The following is a 17,971-nucleotide window of genomic DNA, read 5'->3' on the forward strand; positions in this document are numbered from 1 at the left end:
GGATATATCAAAGGACGTCATACATGAAAAAAGCAAAAGGTTATTTAAAAAAAAGAGGAAAGAAAGAAAAGACAAAAACAGATGTCAGAAGAGACTCTGAAACTTGCTCTTGAATATAGAGCAGCTAAAGAGAATGGAAGAAATATGAAGTAAAAGAGCTGAATGGAAGATCTCAAGGGGCAGCTTGAGAAGAAAAAGTAAAATATTATAATGAAATGTGCAAAGGTCTGGAGTTAGAAAACCAAAAGGGAAGAACACTCTCTATATTTCTCAAACTGAAAGAACTGAAGAAAAATTCGAGACTTGAGCTGCAATATTGAAAGATGCCATGGACAAAATGTTGAATTAGCAGGAAGCATCAAAAGAAGATGAGAGGAATACAAAGAGTCAGACTACAAAGAAGGACCTGGCAGTCTACTTTGAAAAGAATTAGCCAGTAAAAACCTTATGAATAGCAGCGGAACATTGTCTGATATAGTGCCGGAAGATGAGCCCCCCAGGTTGGAAGCCACTCAAAAGATGACTCGGGAAGAGCTGCCTCCTCAAAGTTGAGTCGACCTTAATGACGAGGATGGAGTCATGGTTTTGGGACCTTCATTTGCTAATGTGGCACAACTCAAAACGAGAAGAAACAACTGCAAATATCCATTAATAATTGGAATATGGAATGCATGAACTATGAATCTAGGAAAATTGAAAGTGGTCAAAATGAAATGGAAAACATCTATGTTGTAGGCATTAGTGAGCTGAAATGGACTAGTAATGGCTATTTTGAATCAGACAATCATATGTTTTACTATGCTGGGAATGACAAATTAAAGAGGAATGGCAACACATCCACTGTCAAAAAGAATATTTCAAGATCTATCCTGAAATACAATGCTATCAGTGATAGGATAATATCCATACACCTACAAGGAAGACCAGTTAATATGACTATTATTCAAATTTATGCACAAACCACTAAGGGCAAAGATTAAGAAATCGATGCTTTTTACCAACTTCTGCAGTCTGAAAGTGATCAAGCATGCAATCAAATGCATTGATAATTACTGGTGATTGACATTTAAAAGTTTGAAACAAGGAAGAAGGATTGGTAGTTGGAAAACACAGCCTTGGTAATAGGAACAACACCGGAGATCGCATGGTAGAATTTTGCAAGACCAACGACTTAGTCATTGCAAGTACCTTTTTTTCAACAACATAAACGGCGACTATACATGTGGACCCCACCAGATGGAATACACAGGAATCAGACTGACTACATCTGTGAAAGGGACGATGAAAGAGCTCAATGTCATCAGTCAGAACAAGGCTGGGGGCCAACTATGGAACAGACCATCAATTACTCATAAGCAAGTTCGAGCTGAAACTCAAGAAAATTAAAACAAGTCCATGTAAGCCAAAGTATGACCTTGAATTTAGAGATCATCTCAAGAGCAGATTTGACACATTGAGCACTAATGACAGAAGACCAGAGGAGTTGTGGGATGACATCAAGGACATCTGCTCCACAGAGGGGCCAAAATGTGTGTTATTTGTTCACTGCTGTTTCTGACACTTGTTAATCTGCAGGCTTTCGCAGTCATAGGAAAGAAGTTAAACAGAGATAGAACTTTGGAAACACTTCCTTTGGAAGAAAAGCCTTTTTTTTTTTTTTTTTTTTTAAGTATCAGCTGGTCTGCTCAGAGATTCAAAACATGTTTATACATCATGTTGTATAAATAGCTGACAGACTCTTGACATATGGATTTAAGCATTCATGAATTATGCCTAGAATTGGAGTATAGATTTGGAATGTGAATTCATTGTTGATTTTATTTTACCATAAAAGAAGAAGTTAGTTCAGTTATCTTGTTGTCCTTTACAAGAAACCTTGAAAAGTAAGTACTCCTGAGGTAGCATAAGGCATTCAAATTTAAGATTATAATGAAGGGAAAAAGTAAGTACATCATAAGTGAAAAGTCCAAATCCCAAAAAATAAAGTAGACATAAAACACACATAAGATCCCATTCTGTTGTACACCAATGTCCACTGTAGTGTTATTCATAATAGCCGATAGGTGGAAACAATCTAAGTGTCCATCAACAGAAGAACAGGTAAAGAAAATGTGATGCACACATACAATGAATTATTATTCAGCCCTAAAGAAAAATGAAGTTCTGATACATGCTACAACCTGAATGAACCTCGAAAACATTCTGCTAAGTGAAAGAAGTCAGACACAAAAGGACAAATATTGTATAAGCCCACTTACATGCAACATCTAGAACAGGCAACTGTACAGAGACCAAAGTTCATTAGCGGATACCATGAGTGGGAGGGAGAGGGTAATGGGACTTATTGCTTCAAGGTATTCAGTTTCTGTTTGGGGTAATGAAAAACTTTTGGAAATAGATATTGGTGTTGGCTGCACACAACATGGTGAATGCAGTTCATGTCACTGTATAGTACACTTAAAAATAGTTAAAAGGGCAAATTTTGTATTATATATATTTTTTTACCACAATAAAAAATTTTTTTAAATACCTGGAAATATGCTGAAAAATAGTAAAATAAAATTAAAAAAAAAAAATCCCATTCTATATGATTACAGTCACTTGAGACTACAGGCCATATAGTCCTAGAAAAAATCATCCAGTACATTGTCCATTTAATAAATGTATACGACTACCACCATATCGACTCAGCACTGTGTAAGATATTATGAGAGATAAGCATGATCTATAAGAACTAATCTCCTCTTTAAAGGAGTTTTTAATCTGATTAGGGAAAAGATACTAATGTAAATAAACAGCAGTAGCTTTAGAAAAGTATATAAAATAAACACTGAAACATGAGCCATGACCCCACTCTTGAGCTACGCTAAGGACTTTTAACAATTATCCATAAGCAATTTTCTTTATGTCACGTTTGTGTGCCCTTCAACGTCTCCAGCCTTCTGAATTGATCCTTTACCATTTAAACATAACCCATGTAATCTATGAATACAGGAAGTTCAGATCCTACCTCTACTATTTCTGAAATTCCCCACAAAGTGGACTGTGCTTAAATATCTAGGCTGTCACTTGCCACCTCTCTTTTTGGGCTATAGAATTGAGATTCTGCAGCAATTGCCTCTGTCCATCCTGCCATAAGTTCTAGCTGCTGAGCCTGTTCTGTCCAGTTGATTTCACCTCAGCACACGGATATATACTCACACATTTGCTTCCCTACAGCAGTTTACCTGGGGTTGTTTTGGTTTAAAAACTGAACTTCGGAGGATTGCATCAGGGAACTACAATGCAGGAAAAACATCAAAACTGACTACAAAGTAGCCCATCTCCTAGAACGTATCAACTATACCTGATTATTTTGCCCAAGCCATACTGCAAGGTCCTTGGATCTTCCTTGGGATTAGAAATTCTTTTCTTCCCCAACTACCTAAATGACCTTCTCAAGGATTCCTGAATGCAAATCCCTGAATCTGTTAACATGGTAGTACTTCAGAGGTGTGGCCTGCTCAGAATGAAGCCCAAATCAAACCAAACCAGTTACCTTCAAGTAGATTTAGTCAGAAGCAGATAGCCAGGCCTTTCTTCCTAAGTGCATTCAGATGGGCTTGAACCACCTACCTTTCAGTTAGCAATGGAGCATGTTAACAGTTTGCATCACCCAGGAACTCCCAGCTAGAGTGAAGCCAGATTTTATAGAATTGACAGAGCCCTTTAGACCCTCTCATCTCAAACACTTCTTGCAGAGTAAGCTCTGGGCCTTATTAAGATTTTTGACTCTAATGTACTGAAGAAAGTAACAAAGACTTATTTCAGCCTGAGTCAGAATCTGCTGGACAGCAATTGGTTTAATAAGCTAATAAGATTAACAAGAATAGTTGGACACTGATATGTGTTCTTCACACAAAAGTTATTAATATTCACATGATAAAAATTCCTGGATAGTATTAGTTGAGTCCTGCCTAAAAATGCAGTAAGCTTTATCTAATTAGTGACATTAGTCACTCAGATGCACTACAAGTCTACCTCGAATCTCAAGAATTGTTATGCATCTAATTGCTGAGAAGATTTACACAGCACAGGGTATGATACTTCCTGTGGGAAGAAGGCATTTAAGTCATAATCTACTTTATTATTGGAGCCCAATATTTTCATTAATATAGTTAATTTTTAAAAAATAATTACATTCCTGGAAACTATAATATCAATGCAATGATACTGCTCAGTTTTCAACAAAAAACTTTTCAGTTCCCAATACATAATATTGAGGACTATCAACGAACATATTTATTATTTCCCTACTTCCTAGATTCTTCCTCATTTCCCTTTCTGTGACAGTACTGAAAAAATTAAGTTAACCTAGAATTCTCATTACGGAAAACTAAACTGTGATTGTAATGTAGATATCTTGAAAAACCCATAAGGAAGTCGTATTCACAAGTCTAAAGTAAGTAGTATGACTTTCTTTAATTTAAGTGTTGTGCTTCTCAATTCATTTTAAATGTCCCAGCACGATTTCAAAAAGTCTTAAAGGACAACCAGTTGTTCTAGGGGACTTGGTGGTAGTGGAATCAAGGACAGAGTTCTGTGGCAGTGTACTAGAGATCTCCTAGTGCACTCACGTTACTCCACCAAGTCATTTGTTCAACAAATATTCACTGAATGTCTGTTACGAAAGCGCTGTGCTGGGAGCTGGTGAATCAACAAAGAACAAGACATCCAAGCATTGGCCTCCAAGGAGTTTACACCACAGTAAAAGAGACAAAAGATAACCAGGGACACAAGTAAATAAATAACACATTGTATTGAGTGCAAGGAAAGACGTAAACAGTATTATGATAAAGTAAAAAGAAACCCAAGTGTCCTTAAACATATGAAAAAAAATGTCAATTCCTGTTCTAGAAAAGAAATATCAATTAAAACTACAATGACAGTATTTTCACCATCTTATTGATTAAGACCGAAAACTTCGATAGTGCATTCTATAGGCAAGAGTGAAGGAAACAAGCATTTTGATTAAGGATATAAATCAATTCATCCTGACTAGAAGGTAATCTGACTATATATCAAAATATAAAAACACATAACTTTTGACTCTTATTTCAGATATAGGAATAGAGCCTATAAATTTGTACTCATATGTATCCAATGGGGTCATGTACAAACATTGAAATAATGTTTTTAGTAGAAAAATATTTGGGAAATATCTAAAAATTTATCTATTAAAAAAACAAAACAAAACAAAAAACGACCAAACAGTATGCCATTGAGATCATTTCCTCTCATGGAGACCCCATGTGTTACAGAGTAGAACTGTGCTCCACAGGGTTTTCAGTAGCTGATTTTTCAGAAGTAGATCACCAGGGCTTTCTTCCAAGGTTCTGCTGAGTGGACTGGAACCTCCAACCTTTAGGTTAGTTGTTGTTGTTGTTAGGTGCCATCCAGTTTGTTCTGACTCCCAGTGACCCCATGTACAACAGAATGAAATACTGTCCGGTCTTGCGCCATCCTCACAATCCTTGCTATGTTTGAGCCCATTGTTGCAGCCACTGTGTCAATCCATCTCAATGAGGGTCTTCCTCTTTTTCAATGACTCTCTAATTTACCAAGCACGATGCCCTCCAGAGACTGGTCCCTTCTGATAACATGTCCAAACTATGTGAGCCAAAGTCTCACCATCCTTGCTTCTAAGGAACATTCTGGCTGTACTTCTTTCAAGACAGATTTGTTAATTCTTCTGGCAGTCCATTGTATATTCACTATTCTTCATCAACACCATAATTCAAAGGCATCAATCCTTCTTTGATCTTCCTTATTCATTGTCCTGCTTTCACATACATACCAGACAATTAAAAACTCCATGGCTTTGGTCAGGCCCACCTTAGTCTTCAAGGTGACATCTTTGCTTTTCAACACTTTAAATAGGTCTTTTGCAGCAGATTTGCCCAATGCAATGCGTTGTTTTATTTCTCGACAGCTGCTTCCATGGGTGTTGATTGTGGATCCGAGTAAAATGAAATCTTTTACAACTTCAATCTTCTCTCTGTTTATCATGATGTTGCTTATTGGTCCAGTTGTGAAGATTTTTGTTTTCTTTATGTTCTTTATATTCATCCTCATTTCCCTTTCTATGACAGTATTGAAAAAAATTAAGTTAATCTGTACTGAAGGCTTCAGTCTTTGATCTTCATCAGTAAGTGCTTTAAGTCCTCTTCACTTTCAGCAAGCAAGGTTGTGTCATATGCATATTGCAGGTTGTAAATGAGTCTTCCTCCAATCCTGATGCTGCATTCTTCTTTATATAGTCCAACTTCTTGGATTACATACAGATTGAATAAGTATGGTGAAAGGATACAATGATGATACACACTTTTTCTGATTGTAAACCATGCAGTAACCCCTTGTTCTCTTCCAAAAAACTGCCTGTTGGTCTATGTACAGGTGAGCACAATTAAATGTTCTGGAATTCCATTCTTCATAATGTTATCCAAAATTTGTTATGATCCACACAATCGAATTCCTTTACATCCTCAATGAAACATAGGTAAAAATCTTTCTGGTATTCTCTGCATTCAGCCAAGATCCATCTGACATCAGCAACAATATTCATTGTTTCATATCCTCTTCTGCATCTGGCTAGAATTTCTGGCAGTTCCCTACTGATGTACTGCTGCAACTATTTTTTAATTATCTTCAGCAAAATTTTACTTGCATTTGATGTCAATGATATTGTTTGATAATTTCTGCATTTGGTTGGATCACCTTTCTTTGGAACCAGCACATATATGGATCTTTTCCAGTCAGTTGGCCAGGTAGCTGTCTTCCAAATTTCTTGGCATAGATGAGTGAGGGCTTCCAGCATTGCATCCATTTGTTGAAACATCTCAACTGGTATTCCATCAATTCCTAGAGTCTTGTTTTTTGGCTATGCCTTCAGTGTGGCTTGGATTTCCTCTTTCAGAACCATCAGTTCTTGATCATATGCTACCTCCTGAAATGGTTGAATGTCAACCAATTTTATTTTATTTTTATTTTTTGGTACAATGACTCTGTGTATTCCTTCCATTTTATTTTGATGCTTCCCGTGTGGTTCAATACTTTGCCCATAGAATCCTTCAATATTGCAACTCATGGCTTGGATTTTTTCTTCAGTTCTTTCAGCTTGAGAAATGTCTGCAGTGTTCTTTCCTTTTTTTCTAACTCCAAGTCTTTGAACATTTCATTATATTACTTTTGTCTTCTCGAGCCGTCCTTTGGAATCTTCTGTTCATCTCTTTTACTTCGTCACTTCTTCCATTTGCTTTAGTTACTTTACATTCTAGAATAAGTTTTAGAGTTTCTTCTAACATAATCTTGGTCTTTTCTTTCTTTCTTGTCTTTTTAATGACCTTTTGCTTTCTTCAAGTATGATGTTCTTGATGTCTTCCCACAACTCGTCTGGTCTTTGGTCATTAGCGTTCAATGCTTCAAATGTATTCTTGAGATGGTCTCCAGATTCAGGTGGGATGTACTCAAGGTCTTACTTTGGATCTCATGGGCTTGTTTTAATTTTCTTCAGCCTCACTTTGAACTTGCATATGAGCAATTGATGGCCTGTTCCACAGTCAGCCCCTGGCCTTGTTATGACCGATGATACTGAGCTCCTCCATTGTCCTTTTTCACAAATGTGGTCGATTTGATTCCTGTGTATTCCATCTGATGAGGTCCATGTGTGTAGTCGTTGTTTATGGTTTTGAAAAAAGGTATTTCCAATGAATAATTTGTTGCCCTTGCAAAATTCTATCATGCAAGATGTTATTTTGAAGACCAAATTGAGCCTGACTCAAGGCACAGTATTTTCAGTTGTCTCATATGCATGAGAAAGCTGGGCAATGCATAAAGAAGACCAAAGAAGAATTAATGTTTTTGAAATATGATGTTGGCAAAAAATACTGAGTATACTATTGACTGCCAGCATGAACAAATCTGTCTTAGAAGAAATATAGCCAAAAAGCTCCATAGAAGTGAGGATGGTGAGACTTCATCTCAACGTACTTTGGACATGTTATCAGGAGAAACCATTCTCTGGAGAAGGACATTATGCTTGGTAAAGTAGAGAGTCAGTGAAAAAGAGGATGTATTGACACAGTGGCTGCAACAATGAGCTCAAACATACCAAGGATTGTGAGAATGGCGCAGGATGGGGCAGTGTTTCGTGCTATAGTATATAGGGTAGCTATGAGTCAGAACTGACTCAACAATAGCTAACAATAGCAACAAAAATATCTCTAAAAGTAGAGTTGGAAGGAGATTATTTTAATGTACCTATTTCCTTTTTTACCTCGTTTTATTTTGAATTATGTGAACATATTATCTTTTTAAAAATTTTAAATATGTTTGTAAGTATAATTGCCAGTAGTGTCTACTATGTGATTCTCATTATCAGTTCTATAATCTGTAGGATCTGAGAGAAATTTTCTTGAAAAATTCATTTACTGTGTCTTGCATTCAGCTCAACAAATACACACCAGAACATACTGGATTCCAGGTACTGTGCTCTTGGGACTCAGTTAAAATATAGACCCTGTCTTCAGGAGTGTACAGTCTAATGGAGGAATGAGATAGTTCTATAAAAGGTACTTTGTGATAAATGAAATTACTAGAAGTAAAAATACTTTTACGTTCTACTATAACTTTCAAGATTTTTCTAGAGTTACCATAAAGTATTGTGTTTAAATAATTGCTAAAATTTCTAGCTTATTATTTGAAAATAATAAGTTTATTTGATGTAAACCTCTAAACTGTTAAGGGGCATATCCTTCCCTATATTATTAGAGTATACGTAATGAAAACTTTTTATTCAATGAGTATGAAAAAGTAATATTTTAAAAACCTGCATTAAACACATATTTAATCATATTTATTGTTATGATTACATGGAAAATTCCTTCAGAGTTTTTCCTCAAAATTTCAAAATTCCCTCAGAAATTATATATAATAGACTTCAAATAACAATGTTAACAGATGAATTAACTTCTTTAACATAACTTTTGATCTGTCCTAACTATTTTCCATTATCTGCCATTTCACTTTCTACCCCTATTCTTATTAAATGATTTTAAAATTACAATGATGCTTGGAAACTGCACATTTTTTGTCATTGTGTTTAAATAAATACAAACTTGAAACCAATGGAGGATATATAATATCTCCCAAAGTAAGAGGAAAAACAGAGACATGAAACTCAAAATCAAACTACAAGGTTGGAAATCTGAATTAGTCACTAAAAGTAATAAAATAGCAATAATATGTGATCAAGTGAGTCATTTATATTTTCTCTTCTCTTCAAACGTTGATCCAAAATTTGTGGAGTTTAAAGCTTATATAATTAGCTGGGGGGTAGGGGAGTGATAGTTTTTCAAGACTAAGGCTAATAATGTGAAAATGCAAATAAAGATACAGGCCTTGAAAAGGGCTCTCGCAAGTGAAACACCCTGAAGCTTCAGCTTCATTCGCTTCACAGAAATCTCCTCATAGTAAACAGAATTTTCCTTAAACTTCATTCTCTGGTTTAATTCTAACTTCTTTTATTAAAAAGGGAAGGTGATGTAAATATCAATTAGAAAATATGTAATTAGAAGAAATTTTCCATCTAGCTATCTAGATAAATTCCCTTTTTTAGTTTTTCTTCATTTAAGTAAAAAAGGAAAGTAAAATCTGCCCTGTCAGAGTCAGTAGAACAGACTAGAGATTTCCTCTCACAGAACATAGCATCTTGCAATGCAATTTACATACTGTTCTTTTAGCCCCCGTGTGGAAATTCAACAATGATTTTTTTTCATTTCTCACAAGCGGTTCACAGTAACAGCTCTGACAATTAATTCTCCCACCATCGAGCGTTTATTAGTATGATAGCACACAGCGTTTTCCCGTCTACAGGGTTCTCCTCCTTTCAGCCTTGCCTGGAAAGAGATGCTGAATTTCCCTTGATAGTCAGAAAAAGGTAGACATTTCTAAGTTTTCTCTCTTCCATTATGCCAGGAGGGAAAGCAGCTTCTGCTAATTCTGGTGACCATGTTATCTAACTCTCAAAACAGGGAAATGATGGGGAAGGGGGGAGGGAGAAGTTCGGAGAAGCATCCCCTGGTTATTGTTGCTAGGGCAACTGCTGCTTGGCATCCTCCAAATAGTCATCATCTGTCACACTTGGGGTATAATTCACAGGCATGCAACACATCTGAGTGGATTTGGGAAAAAAAAAAAAAAAGGTGGGGGAGGGAGGGATGGAGATTCATGTAAATAAGTGAGAGAATTTTAAATAGGTACAGAAACAAAAGCACATGTCTAATATTTAGAGAAAAGACAAGATAGGCATAGGAGGAATACATTCTTGAAAGTATTCGTCACTGCTAAATATTAGTGTTTTTTTCTATTGCAGGAATTATTTAGCCTCTACCCATTCCCCAAAATTTTCTACCCATCTGCCTTTGTTTATAAGAATCCCTTCTTCCCCCCAAAATCAGTCTTCTATAGTTAACTTCAAACTAAACATATGCAAAGATTTAGATATCATTTTCCTTTTCATAAATCCTTACCCAAAACCAAACCCACTGCCATTGAGTTGATTCTGACTCATAGCAACCCTATAGGATAGAGTAGAACTTTCCCATTGGGTTTCCAAGGCTGTAAGTCTTTACCGAAGCAGACTGCGGACATCTTTCTCCCACAAAGTGGCTGGTGGGTTCGAACCGCCAATCTTTCAGTTAGCAGCCAAGTGCTTTAACCACTGTGCCACCAGGGCTCATTTCATACTCCTTACCAAAAATAAAACCAAACCTTTGCTGTCCAGTCAATTCCGACTCATAGCAACCCCATAGGACAGAGTAGAACTGCCCCATACAGTTTCCAAGGAGTGCCTGGCGGATTCAAAGTGCCGACCTTTTGTTAGCAGAGGTAACTCTTAACCACTATGCCACCGAGGTTTCCTCATAATCCTTAGGAGGGCAATAATTTATTAGCAAATGTTATGTTAAAATATTTCTTCATTGTTCACCAGACTGCTTGACTCAGAAGCAGGCTGGCTTTCTTACAAAAGAAACTAAGTTATTTATCACTCAAATAATCATTGACCAAAACATAGCCATGAGCTCTAAAACACCCTCGGTTAAATCTAAATTGTACATTTCATTTTTTTTTAATGTCTTTGTTTACTAGAGCCAGGATGTCTGCTTAATCTTTCTAATCATTGTCTCTTTTTCTTAACATTATGAGAAAGTTATTATACATCTTGCAAAAAAAAAAAAAAAAGAGGTACCATTGCTGCAATCATACAGCAGAATAGAAAGCTTTAAAAATACTTGTCATCAAAGTCACATAAAACTCTGACAGTTTCAATCTTCTGTTAGCATTTGTTAATGTCAGCATCATAAAAATGCGAAGGAAACCCATATCAATGTATCACATTTACAAAATATGTTTAATACTAAATGCATTTTTTCAAAGTAAGTGGGAAGAAGAAGAAAGAATTTTAACCAAATTGCACTGAATGAATACAAGAAAAGCATAATGGATTAAAGAGGAAAGAATAAAAGTCCGATAAAGCAACTTCTGGCAAATGCTTAACCAAAAGCATTGACTTATCCTTAGAGAAATGGAATTGCTAAAGTACTCTTAATGAAAACCTAATACAGCCTTTTTATATAACCAAAATAAGGAAACTAGACATCAAAGCAAAACAATAAAAAATAATTCTTTAATTACTAGACTTAATATCGCATGTTAGTTCAACATAATTAGCCCGGCTTCAGCATTCTTTTACACGTTTGTTTTTACTGAAATCACCCAAATTTTGTAAACCAATGTACTCACTGCTTGGAACTCCAGGGAAGGATAATCACATAACAGTAGCTATAATAGAAATGATGGCTTGCTTTTGCTAAGCATTTATTACGTGCCAGGCATTATCACATATACTTCATAGGGATTAATTCATTTCATGCTCATATCAAGCTTGTGAGGTAGGCACTGAATTATTCCTATTGTACGGATTCAGAAGTTAAAGGACATAGAAGCTATGCAACAGTCTCAAATTTCCTGTTAATGAATAATAAAGAAAAGGCAGTGCCATGATAGAATCTCTGATTTTTACATTAGTGTCATGGACTGTACAGAAATGTGGTTGGAAGCTCAATCTCCACTTGGGTTAATGACCTCCTTTCACCTGGAATATATCGGTAAGTTTGGGCTGCAGTTTAGCCATCCCTCTTTATATAGCAGATGTTCCTAATTGACCTTCTTTCTGGATCTCTACTTCCCACTCAGGATCTGATTTTACACTTACCATTGGCACTGAACCCCAATATTGTAGGTTGAAGCAACTGAAAGGCTCACTTATGTATCCGAAGTCTTACTCTTTCTCTTGAGATTATCTACTGACATCATCATGCATCATCTTGATATCCATTCCTTAGTAATATCTTCTACCAGTTTCCACTTTGTCCCTTTGTTTTGATGCCTTGGATATCTGAGTATTTGAATTTGAACTTTCTATGCTTTGGTCTTAGGAAACTGGTTGCTGGAAAAACCTCCCTCCCTACACACACACACACACACACACACACACACACACACACACCCCCAAGTGCGCGCTCTCCTTGCTGATTCTGATTTCTCCCGCATTCTCTCCCGCATTGTCCAGCATAGCACACCTGTATCCTGATATCAATGATAAAACTTTCACAGAAATAAATCCTGAATGTCTTGAGAGCAAAGACTGAATCTTGTTAATTTCTATATCTGCATTCCAAATCAATATCTAGCACTGTTCCTTATGCACAGAAGATATTCAGTAAGTGATTGTCAAATTAATTTGGATCATATGCCAGGAAGCTAGCTTTTTAATTTACATTAATGAGTATACTAATCAGGACAGGCTAAGTTGTACTGCACCTACAAATACACACAAATCTCCGTGGCTTCTCATAACAGTAGTTTATTTTTCACTCCTTTGTCCACACCTTACAGGTCAGCATGGGGACTTGCTCATCACAGTCAGTCATGCTCCCAGGCTGATGGAGCCTCCAGCTCAACACATGATCCTACATGGATGAGACAGGAAAAACAGAATATGGCAAAATGCATAGCTCCTTTAATTTCCTGCCCAGAAGTGTCACACATCATCTCCACTTGCGCATTTTTGGCCAAAGTAAAAAAAAATATGGCCGCCTCTAACTTCCAAGAGGAGTCCCTGGGTAGCACAAGAGGTTAAGCGCTTAGCTCCTAACCAAAATGTTGGAGGTTCAAGTCCACCCAGAGGCACCTTGTAAGAAAGATCTGGCAATCTACTTCCAAAATATTGACCGTTGAAAACTTTACAGAACACAGCTCTATTGGGACACAAAGGGGGTCGCCGTGAGTCAGAACTGACTCAACGGCAACTGGAAAACTTCCAAGAGGACAGGGAAATGCATCCTTCTCTTGGTTTGGAAGAAGAGTTGAACCAGAATATCTGTGAATAGCTCTAATGACCACAGCAAGGGATGTGTTATTTACGCCTTCTCTTCAGAGCAGCCCCTTCAACTGTAAACTGTCCCCAGTATTGAGAATATTTATTGATAGTCTATACCAATAAATATGGTTAGTTTTTTTTTTTTAATGAGAAGCAGCCACCAAATTGCATGTCAAGCAGTGAAGAGAGGAAATACAATCTCAAAGATATATCAGTGTGGCACAGTCTCAGAGGAGGAAGTAGGGAGAGAGGAACAGCAACAAACAGTCATGGTTAGCATGCTTTATTCGGGACAAGAACGTAGTCTCTGTGGCAAGAGTTTTAGAGGAACTTGGATATTAGTCAGATTTCACAGTTTAAAAGCGAAAAGAGATTCTCAACACTTCCAGGAAGTATCTGACACCTTCATCTGTGAACTTTATGAAGTTAAGTGCCTTGTTCGTGCTCAGCTTAAAACCACTTGATGAATAAAATATGTGTTCACATTCAAAAAGGCTTGAGTGTATCTGGATAAATAGTATTTCTGCCTATGAATAATTACTCATGTTTACTAATACACATGACAATCAAAGACTACAGACTTCAGTATAGATTGCACCTCAACATAAAGAAAACAAGAATCTTCACAATTTGACCAATAAGCAACATCACGATAAACAGAAAATATTGAATTTGTCAAGGATTTCATTTTACTTGAATCTACAATCAATGCCCATGGAAGCAGCAGTCAAGAAATCAGATGACGTATTGTGTTGGGCAAATCTGCTACAAAAGATCTCTTTAAAGTGTTGAAAAACAAAGATGTCACTTTGAGGACTAAGGTGTACCTGACCCATGGTACGCCTCATATGCATGTGAAAGCTGTTCAATGAATAAGGAAGACAGAAGAAGAATTGATGCCTTCAAATTATGGTGTTGTTGAATAATATTGAATATACAATGGGCTGCCAGACAAATGAACAAATCTGTCTTGGAAGAAGTACAACCAGAATGTTCCTTAGAAGCATGGATAGAGAAACTTTGTCTCACGTACTTTGGACATGTTATAAGGAGGGACCAACCCCTGGAGAAGGACATCATGCTTGGTAAAGTGGAGGGTCAGCGAAAAAGAGGAAGACTCTCAATGAGATGAATTGACACAGTGGCTGCAACAATAGGCTCAAGCATAGCAAAGATTGTGAGGATGGCGCAGGACCAGGCAGTGCTTCGTTCTGTTGTACGTACGGTCACCATGAGTCGGAACTGACTCAACGGCACCTAAAAACAACAACAACTAATACACACACACACACATATATATAGTTTATATTCTGGATGAATCCATGCACACTCACTCATAAATACTCCAGGAATGAATACAAGCTTTCATTATTTTTTTTAAAAGTTGATGTTAAGATTCAGTGTGTTCAAATTTTAAGGGAGGAAAATCACTTGGTCCAAGAACAGTTTCCATGGCTCATATATGGTATAGGGAGACACTGGTCCAAGATTGTTTTCCCAAAGAGGGACCATACTCTAGGAATCACAAGCATAGGAGATGCCTTCTTCTTTACCCAATCAATGCTATCTTTAGAAAATAATACAAAAACACTACCAATATTCTAGAAAGGGGAAAAAATATAAGGTCAGTGTTACAGATTGAATTGTGTTCCCCCAAAATATATATGGAAATCCTGTTTGGAAATAGGGGGTTTACTATTGTAATGTTAATGAAGTCAGACCACTATAGGGTGGGTCCTAACCTAGTCATTTTGGGTTATAAAAAGAGCACAATAATCAAAGAGACATATACAAAGAGAAGAAGAGGGCAGATGATAGAGACAGATTCATCTACAAGGCCAAGAATGCCAAGGATTGCTGGCAGCTACCAGATGCTGAAATAGACAAGAAAGGGCACCCCACCCTCCCAGCGTCATGCCTTGAATTCAGATATCTAGGCTCCTTAACTGTGAGAAATTAAATTTCTGTTCTTTAAAGCTGCCCACTTGTGGTATTTGTGCTATGGCAGCACTAGGAGACTAAGACAGTCTTAGCTGTCAGAAGGGAATAAGAATTCTGCATATAGTGTGACAGTTCTTATAAAAATCTGATGCTAGCCTGGGCCCTTTCAAGTATAGCTACATGCTAGCGAGAGAGAAGCCTGAAAGTATGGTAAGCGGTACATTTACTAACTCTGTTGAATGTATTGTTAGGTGCTGTCGAGTTGGTTCCAACTCCAGGTGACCCTATGTACAGCAAAACGAAACACTGTCTGGTCCTGTGTCATCCTCACAATCGTTGCTATGTTTGAGCCCATTGTTGAAGTCACTGTATCAATCCATCTCACTGCGGGTTTTCCTCTTTTTCACCGACACTCTACTTAACCAAGCCTGATGTCTTTCTCCAGGGTCTGGTCCCTCCTGTTAACATGCCCAAAGAATGTGAGACGAAGTCTAACCATCCTCACTTCTAATGAGCATTCCGGCTATACTTCTTACAAGACAGATTTGTTCATTCTTCTCGCAGTCCATGGTATATTCATTAATCTTCACCAACACCATAATTCAAAAGTGTCAATTCTTCTTCGGTCTTCCTCTGGTCTATCAGATGGATCTTGGCTGAAAGCAGAGAATACCAGAAAGATGTTTACCTATGTTTTATTGACTATGCAAAGGCACTCAACTATCACACATAAATGCCCAAAAAACTTAATGCTTGAAACTCGCAAAAGGGAAAGAGCCTTTCTTTGACTCCACCATAAATCTCCAAATATCTTTGGGATCCTATGGACTTAAGGAGCCATTGGAAAAGAACTTTTCTGTCCAGCAGAGCAATAAGAGAGACCGTCACACTCTGTGAAGTGGAACTGACTCATGACACTGCATGGCACACTAAGAGGAGGAAAGACAGTGGCTGCTTTGCCTGGCAGAATGGAGGCGGCCATCAGAAAGGAGATCTTGGATGTGGGTAGAACACAGCAGTAAAGGGGTCCACCATACCCAATGAACAGGGATGGATTATCCAATAAGCAAGGTAAGCACGTTCTTAGGACATCAGGAAAATGGGGCCTCAGCTGTCCAAAGCAAAGACCATAGATGCCAAGCAGACAGGACACAAGGAAAAGTGAGTGCCACAGTGGAAGGCAACAGCCAGGGCACTAAATGAAATTGAAACCATTTTATAGATTTTGTATATGGTAACAATTATATTTCCTTTTCTTTTCAGACCAATCAAGTATAACCTAACATTTAGTTCTCTCCTGTCAACACATAGGAATGCACCAGTGGCACTGTATGCATGTGACTTGTGATGTGCTGGGCCCTGTTTAGCACAAAGCAAACCAAAACATGTTTTCAGATTGAGCATACCCTTGTATTTGTATCATGTTCTTTGTGATCACTCTCGCCCCCCCGTTAGGTATCAGCAATAGTCCAATGAACTGTGAGGACACAGCATCAAAGGATGGAAAGTGAGTGCACAAGTTTTCAAGTATTATTTCAAGACAAAGAACACTCGAAAAAATCTGTGAAGGGCCTGCCAACAAACATCATACAACAAACAAATGAAATTATTTCTGACTTCCTTGTAAGTACTATTTCTTTTGACTATCTCAGACCTGAAGAACAAAAGGACATGTTCCAAATCGATTTTTTTACTTACTGATTTTCAAATATAAGTTTTTGTGTTAATGTCTAAATTCTAATATAAATTTTGTTTTATAAATTGTACTTGTTTTATAAATTTTATTTATTTTCAATTATTCAAATTTATTATAAATGGTAGAACCAAATTTAAAAAGCTATATAATTTTATATCCATGTAAAATCAAATGGCAACGACTAAGCAGAGAACAAAAACTAAAGCTCACAGAAGGTAAAAAGAAAAAGATTTGTGAATCCCTAAAGACAATTCCAAAATTAACTTCCTTTTTAAAATGTAATGAATCAGAAGAGATTCTTTCATTGAATGCTTGAGTTTAATGAGTGCCAATCATTGTACTAGTACCACTAGTGCTGAAATTACTAATAGTAATATGAATATAACAGAATTTGTTCCAAATTCTGCATCCATTCCTTGCTGCAATAAAAAAATTAATAATGGTGTAGAAAGTGAAACTATTTTAGAATTTGAAATTGTTGCGTTTGCAGATTCCATAGCTAACAGAAATACAGATCCTAATCTGTGGAATAATTTTTCTAATGATGTAAATTATTGGATTGAAAGAGGGCCAAGTGATGGTCAGCGTCACAGTGGACCGTTTGAAAATTTGTGTCGAAAATTTCTGGATGGGAAACAAACAACGTTCTGTAGCCAGAAGATATTTCTAGAGTACAAAGCTGATGTTAAAATTATAAGAGAAGTGGTACTGTATTCTGCATCAGTCGGTTCTGTATATTTTTTGTTTGCAAATTATTCAGTCCTAAATCATTTAATTCTTGATCCGTTATGGATGGATTTAGCGATTGGCACAACTTGAATATGATTGATAAACATGAAAACAGTTCAATTCAC

Source organism: Trichechus manatus, unplaced genomic scaffold (genome assembly GCF_000243295.1).
Source record: "Trichechus manatus latirostris isolate Lorelei unplaced genomic scaffold, TriManLat1.0 scaffold00012, whole genome shotgun sequence".
Classification (NCBI taxonomy): Eukaryota; Metazoa; Chordata; class Mammalia; order Sirenia; family Trichechidae; genus Trichechus; species Trichechus manatus.